This window comes from Stegostoma tigrinum, chromosome 2, assembly GCF_030684315.1.
Source record: "Stegostoma tigrinum isolate sSteTig4 chromosome 2, sSteTig4.hap1, whole genome shotgun sequence".
NCBI lineage: Eukaryota > Metazoa > Chordata > Chondrichthyes > Orectolobiformes > Stegostomatidae > Stegostoma > Stegostoma tigrinum.
The window spans coordinates 77,938,492-77,946,648 of NC_081355.1; positions in this window are offsets into that span (position 1 = coordinate 77,938,492).

Consider the following 8,157-nt stretch of genomic DNA (forward strand, 5'->3'; position numbering starts at 1 on the left):
CATGCCTCCACTGATGACCCAAACATCACTTGGAAGAAGCACTCAGGGTGGCATGGGCACAGAATGTATCCAGCACTGGTGAATTTAGTGTCAGTTACACACAGTGACATGATAGCATCACCATTCAACATGTTGGACGATTCCAGAAGGATAGATTTGACAAATGTGGAAAAATTATATGCATTCCCCTAAGTTTGTTCTTGATCAACACAGAAGCAGAAGTAGACTATTCAGCTACATTGGGGAAACCAAGCGGAGGCTCGGGGACCAGTTTGCAGAACACCTCCGCTCGGTTTGCTATAAACAACTGCACCTCCCAGTCACGAATCATTTTAACTCCCCCTCCCATTCCTCAGATAACATGTCCATCCTGGGCCTCCTGCAGTGCCACAATGATGCCACCCGAAGGTTGCAGGAACAGCAACTCGTCTTCCGCTTGAGAACCCTGCAGCCCAATGGTATCAATGTGGACTTCACAAGCTTCAAAATCTCCCCTTCCCCCACTGCATCCCAAAACCAGCCCAGATCATCCCTGCCTCCCTAACCTGTTCTTCCTCTCCTCTATCCCCTCCTCCCACCTCAAGCCCCACCTCCATTTCCCACCTACTAACCTCATCCCGCCTCCTTGACCTGTCCATCTTCCCTGGACTGACCTATCCCCTCCCAACCTATACTCTCCTCTCCACCTATCTTCTCCTCTATCCATCTTCGGTCCGCCTCCCCGTCTCTCCCTATTTATTTCAGAACCCTCTCCCCATCCCCCTCTCTGATGAAGGGTCTAGGCCTGAAACGTCAGCTTTTGTGCTCCTAAGATGCTGCTTGGCCTGCTGTGTTCATCCAGCTTCACATTTTGTTATCTTGGATTCTCTAGCATCTGCAGTTCCCATTATCTCCATTCAGCCATCCACCTGCTTGACCATTTTAGAGCATGGTCGGTTATCTACTGCAACACCATATTCCTGCAAAATCATTGTAACCCTTGATGTCATTAGTAAGTAGAAATCTATCAAACTCTGACTTGAACATAATGACTGAGTTTTTACAGCCCAGTAGGTTAAACAAATCCATATATTCAGCACTCTGTGAGGGAAGAGGCTTCTCATTATACTAGTCCTAAATGGCTAGCCTTTTATTCTGAGACTGTGTCCTCCTGGTTCTGAACTCCACAGACAGGTGAAATATCTCTTCTGCTTCTAATTTGTCTATCTCTTCAGGAATTTTGTAAGTTTCTATGAGATAGCCTCTCACTTTTGCAAAATCCAGAGAGTACAGGCCTAAATGTTTTTAATCTCTGTTCCAGGACAGTCTCACCGTCCAAAGAATCAGTCCGGTGAACTGCTGCATTTTCTTTATATCAAAAGTATTCTTCTTTGGGAAGATGACCAGACCGCACACGATATTCCTGGACAAAGACTGAAAGTTCTGGAAAAACTCAGCAGGTCTGGCAGTATCTATGAAGAGAGAAACAGAGTTAACACTTTGAAACTTTATCAGAACTGGTTCTCCAGGTACACTCTCTCCAATGCTTTTTACAATTGAAACAACAGTTACTTGTGCCTACGCTCAAATCATCTTGCAATGAAGGCTAGAATACTGTTTGTCTTCTGAATTATTGACACTAGCTTACAGTGACTTATGAACAATGACACCGACTTCCCTTTAGACATTGATAACTTGTAGTCTCTTACACATCCACATTACATTTCATCTGACATGCTCGTCCACTCACAGCCTGTCTAAATCCCCTTAAAGTCTCTTTGCACCCTCCTCGCAACACATATTCGAACCGAGTTTTCTATTATCTGTGAAGTTACAATTGGTCTCCACATCTAGATCATTGATAAAGTTGTTAACAGTTGAGGTCCTAGCACTGATCCTTGCGGTACCCCCAGCTACAGCCTAACAACCAGAGCATGACTCATTTATGTGTCATTTCTACCTATTAACCAATCCCTAGTCTGTACTAATATATTAACCCTGATCTCATGCATTCAATTCTGTCTACCAAACTCCCATGTAGGACTTTATCAAAAGCCTTCTTAATATTCAAATACACCACATTCGGTACTTTCTCCCTCTTTGAGACTGCTGATGCTTCCTCAAAAACCTCTATGTGGCTTTTCAAACATGATTTTCTCTTGATAAATTCCATTGCCTCTGTCCAGTTAGATGACTATTTTATAAATATTCAATAGTCACATCATTAATAATAGATTGTACTGTTTTCGTTACAGATTAACAGATCGATAGTTCCCACGTTTACTTCTCCTTTCTTATTTGCTGGAGTTTCATTTGCAATCTTTCAATCTCTATGTGCCGTTGTATAACTAATTGAATATTGAGAGTTGGTCACTGATGCATTCATTATCTCTGTAGCCATTTATTTCAACATTCTACGGTGAAAATCATTGGGTCTTGGGAATTTTGCAATTTTCAGTTCCTATAATTTATCCAAAATGACCTTTTCACTAATAATAATTTCTTTCACTTCCACATTTTCAATAGATCCTTGCACCTTCACTATTCCAGGGCTGCTTCTTTTGTATTGTCTGGCTAGACAGACGCAACATACTTATTTAGTATCTTTGCTCTTTCTGTACTCCCCATCATAAATTCTCATATCTCTGCCTGTAAAAGACCCATGCTTGTCTTTGTTCATCTTTTCCTTTTGATATACCTAAATAAACTTGTACAATCCTTTTTTTATGTTTCTTGCTATTTTACATTCATACTCTATTCTATCGTTATTTATTAATGTTTTGCTCCTCCTTTGCTGAATTCTTACATTCTCCCAGTTCTCAAGCTTACAACATCTGTTGACAAATTTAGAAGCTTCCTCTTTCGATTGAGAACAATCTTAACCTGGCTTATTAGCCCATGTCTTTCATGCTTCTCCTGTTGGGTATTTCTGCTTGAAATAAATGTGTGATTTTTGAAAAATCAAACATTAATTCTTCAAATTTCGGTCATTACCTGTCTACTGCCAAACCTTTTAATGTATCTTTTCAATCCAGCACAGATATCTTCCTTGTCATATTTTCATAATCACCCTAGTTTCACATCGAACTACAACTTTTACAAGCTTAATTGTAGGACTATAGAATCACAGGATCCTTACGATGTGGAAACAGGCCATCGAGGAGTTCCTCAGGGTAGTATTAGGTTCGTTTTCGGAGACCCTCACAGACTTGATGCAATAACACGACTCTGGCCTGTTTAGAAAAGCACAAATCCTCTATTACAAAGCAAGTACAAGCTGTGGAGGATCACTGTACTCAACCCGGCGCAGAGTGCAGAGTCTCGTAAGCGATTCTTCCTGAAGAGCGGCAGTTCCCGCTTTTTATATCTTATCGAGTGCATAATACATAAAGCAATTTTACATCTCACAATGGCATGTTACATGAAACAATCACTACATCGGACAATGACATGATACACAAACAATTACTACATCGAAAACATAAAGAGAACAGGATACAGTATTGATCGTTTGCGAAGTGACTGCTAATGACAGGAGGCGATTTCAAGTTGCCAAAGTGGCAGAATGTAATTTCAAGCGGCCGAACTGTCTAGCTTGAACAAAAGTCAGTGCCCTGGCCCCTTTAGCAGAAACAGAAGTTACATACTTTAGAGGATTGCACCTTTACAAATGCTTCCAACCTAATCTTATTTGAGACAGTTTCCACATACCCCTGTGCAAGAAGATAACGATTTACAAAGCTTATACCTAATTCTAGTCAGGCAGGAAGTTTTAAGGCAGTATCTGCATACCTCTGCGTAAGCAGATAAAGAGCATTCAATTATAGAGAATATAGAAATCAATGGGATGTTATCCCAGTAACATCTCAGTAGTGCCTGTGACACAACCATCTTCAGCTGCTTCATCAATGACCTTTCCTTTGTCATAAGGTCAGAAGTGGAAATATTCGCCAATGATTATGCAATGGTCCATGACTCCTCAGATACCGAAGCAGCCCATGCCAAAAAGTAGCAAGACTTGGACAGTATTTAGTCATGGATGATAAATGGCAAGTAACATTTGCACCACATAAGTGAACACAGAATAAAGAGCAATATGCCACAGGAACAGGCCCTCTAGGCCATCAAGCCTGCACCAAATAAACTAAAAACCTTTTGCCTCGACATGGTCTGTATCTCTCTATTCCCTGCCTATTCATGTATCTGCCAAGATGGATCTAAAACATGGCTATTGCATCTACTTCTACCACCTCCTCTGCCAGCACATTCCAGGCACTTACCACCCTCTGTGTGAAGAAACCTGCCTCCTACATCTCCATTGAATTTTTCCCCTTTTACCTTAATGCTATATCCACGAGTAATTGCTGGTTTTATCCTGGAAGAAAAAGGCTACCATGAGAGAATTAAATCACCATGCGTTGATAAGCAATGGTATCATTTTTGCTGAATCCCCCGCTATCAAAATTTTGGAGATGTGGTGAGGGTGGGATTAACATTGATTGCACACTGAGCACACTATCTATACAAATACAATGGTAGCAACAGCAGATCAGAGGCTTGGAAACCTATTTGAGTAATTCAGCTCCAGATTCCCCAAAACCAGCCCACCACCTTTAAGGCACAAGTCAGGCACATCCAGAAGGAAAAATGGGACCACTCTTCTACAAGCAACTTAACATCTGTACAGAGGAAATATTGCCATTCCTCAGTGTCCTTGGGTCAAATCCCTGGAACTTCCTACCTCCTTTCATTATGGGTATACCTATCACAGCTGGTCACCCCAGGGCAGCACGGTGTTTCAGTAGTTAGCCTTGCTGCCTCACAGTGCCACAAGCCCGACTTTGATTCCACCCTGGGGCAACTGTGTGGAGTTCACACCCATGTTTGTGTGGATTTCGTTTGGGCGCTCTAGCTTTCACCCACAGTCCAAAGATGCACAGGTTAGGTGGATTGGCCATATCAAATTGCCCATTGTATTCAGAAGTGCATTGGCTGGCTGGATTATTCATTGGAAATGCAAGGTTGTAGGGATAGGGTTAAGAGATGGGATGCTGTTTGGTGGATTGCTGTGGCTGAGTGGCCTGTTTCCATATGTAGGGATTCTTTGAATATATGGTCTGTAGCAGTCCAAGGAGTCAGCTCACCACCACCTTCTGAAGAGCAGTTAGGAATAGGCAGTAAACACTGGCCCGGCCAGTGAAGCTGACAGCCCTGAATGAATAAACAGTGTATTAGATTTTTATCATTGCACCATATCAGATCTGAAAAAGCCTGTACTCTACCTGAAGCCTGAACTGTTGTTTAAACCTGTACTCTAGTTGATTGTTCACACATTGCTCCAGAAAACCATGTCAATCTAATTCAGGATTTCTTCCTGTCCAACATTAGTGCTTGTTTGTTTCACCCAGTTGATACTTGGATTGAGATAACAAAGTGTGGAGTTGGATGAACACAGCAGGCCAAGCAGCATCTTAGGAGCACAGAAGCTGATGTTTCGGTCGAGGCCTGAAACGTCAACTTTTGTGCTCCTAAGATGCTGCTTGGCCTTCTGTGTTCATCCAGCTCCACACTTTGTTAACTCGGATTCTCCAGCATCTGCAGTTCCCATTATCTCTGATACTTGGATTGAAGTCACCCATAATTGCTACATTCCTTAAACTATGTGTGCTTCTAATTTCCCGAGTTGTATCATGTCATATATCATCCCTACTGCTTGGTGGTCTATGAACCATTCTTACTGATGCTAGCTGGCACAAACAGAGCACTCTGTTTTGCTGATTGAAGATTCTCTGACACAAATACTTTGATTTGTCCATTATTATTAAAACTCTCACACCTTTTTTTCCCGATGATTCCTAAATGTTAAATATCATTTAATATTATGCTCCCAGTGATGTCTCCAAAATGGCAATAAGGTCATATCTTTTTACTTCTCAGAGTGACGTCAGTATCATTTTGTGGATGCTACTGGCTTTCTGATAGAGTGCCTTAATTCCGCCTGTTTAAAACTACTCTGAAGTTTGACCCTGGTTGATGTCAATTCTCATTTCTGTTGCTTTCCACTTCCACTTACAGCTTTGAAACTTTCTCTAACTAACTTTGTTTTTATTCTAAGTAATTCTGTCTGTTTTCTTACCATGGCAGTGATTGACTCAATTTTCAAGAAACTCAGTCTCTATTTTGATACATTTGGATTCAATCAGGGCCAATCTAGACATCAGTAGAGTCCTAATTTATATCTGATCAACATTCCAGAGATGAGGTGAAAATAATTACCCTTGACATCAAGGCAGCATTAAACTGAGTGCAGCAGCTAGGCTCCATGTCAAAACTGAAGTCATGGGAATCAGGGGAATACAATTTATCTTTTGGAGGCCTTTCTTGCACAAAGATGATTATGGTTATTGGAGACAATGCATCTCAGTCCCAGGACATTGCTTCTGGAGCTTCCCATGGTAATATCCTAAGCCCAACAATTTTTAAATGCTTCATCAATGACCTTCATTCCAGCAATAGGTCAGAAGGAGGATATTATCTTCTATTTGCACTGTGTTCATTAGCATTTGTGATTCCACAAATACCGAAGCCATCCATATGCAGATAGAGCAAGGCCCAGATAACATTTAACATTGGTAACATTTGTGCCGTAGAAGTTCTGGGCATTAAATTTCTCAAAGGCAAGAAAATCTAAACATCTCTTCTTCGCATTCGGAAATAAAGTCTTCATTGAATCCCTTAGCATCAACATCATGGGAGTTACCATTGACCAGAACCTTAATTAACCAGGCACATAAATGCTGTGATTGCAACAGTGGATGCAAGGCTGGGAATTTGGAGGCCAGTAACTCATCTCCTGTCTTCTCAATACTGGCTCAGCGTCTGTAAGACACAAGTCAGAAGCATGATAGAATACTCTCCATTTGCCTGGATGAATGCAGCTCCAAAGAGTTTCAAGATGTTCAATACTATTCAGGGCAAGGCAACTTGCTAGATTAGTACCTTGTCCAGCATGTTCAATGTTCATTGTCTCCACCACCATCGCACAATGCAGTAACACTCATCGTCTACAAAATGCATTGCTGTAACTTGCCAAGGCTTCTTTGATGGAATATTTTGAATGTTTAACTTCTATCACGTAGGAGCACAAGGGTAGCAAACTCACAGCAGCATCACTTACAAATTCCCTTCTAAGTCACACATAATCCTGACTTGAAACTATCTTGACACTCCTTCACAATTGCTGAATTAAAATTCGGGAACTTTTTTCTTAATGGCAATACTGGTGTATCTATACAACATGGACTGCAGTGACTCAATAAGGCCGTTCATTCCCAGATCCTGAAGGGTGTTTAGGAATGTAAAATAAATGCTGGTGTTAGATGAAATGCTCACATCCCAGACATAAATTAAAAAGCCAGCATGAAGATATCATAAACAATTAGGAAAATAAAAAGTAGACTAACTGTTGTTACAAAAGGATTGGAATAGAAGAGTAAAAATGTATCTCTATAATTCAACAGGATATTGGTGAGTGTATTGCATCTGAGGTATTATATACAATTTTTTTCCACTAAGTTCCACAGGCTGGGGAATCTAGAACACAGTGTTAGTATCAAATTTAGAAGTTAGACAATTAAGATTAGGAGAGATATTTCTACATCAATGAATTGGCAATGCCCAACTACCCCCGCCCAGTTCTAGACTGACCCACAAGTTAAAACATTTTTTCCATTTCCACTTTGTCCAGAGCATTCAGGATCTTATACATTTCAATCAAATCATCTCCTGTTCTTCTAAGCTTCAGTGGAAACAAGCCAAGACTGTCCAATTTATCCTCATAAGACAATCCACTCAATCTGGGTACCAATCCAGTAAATCTCTCCGAACTATTTATGATGCATTTGCATCCCTCCTTACATAAGGAAGCTAAAACTACACACACCATCTGAGACATGGTCTCACCAATACCTTGTATAATTGAAGCATAACACCTTTAACTTTATGTCCAATTCTCCTCATTAGAATGGATAGCACCCTATTCAGCTTCTTGATTATTTGCTGTACCTGCGTACTAACTTGCTGACTCACATGTCTGAACATCTAATTCCCTCTGTACTCGGATTCCACAATCATTCTCCTTTTGAATAATATTCTGAATTTTCATTCCACTGCCAACAT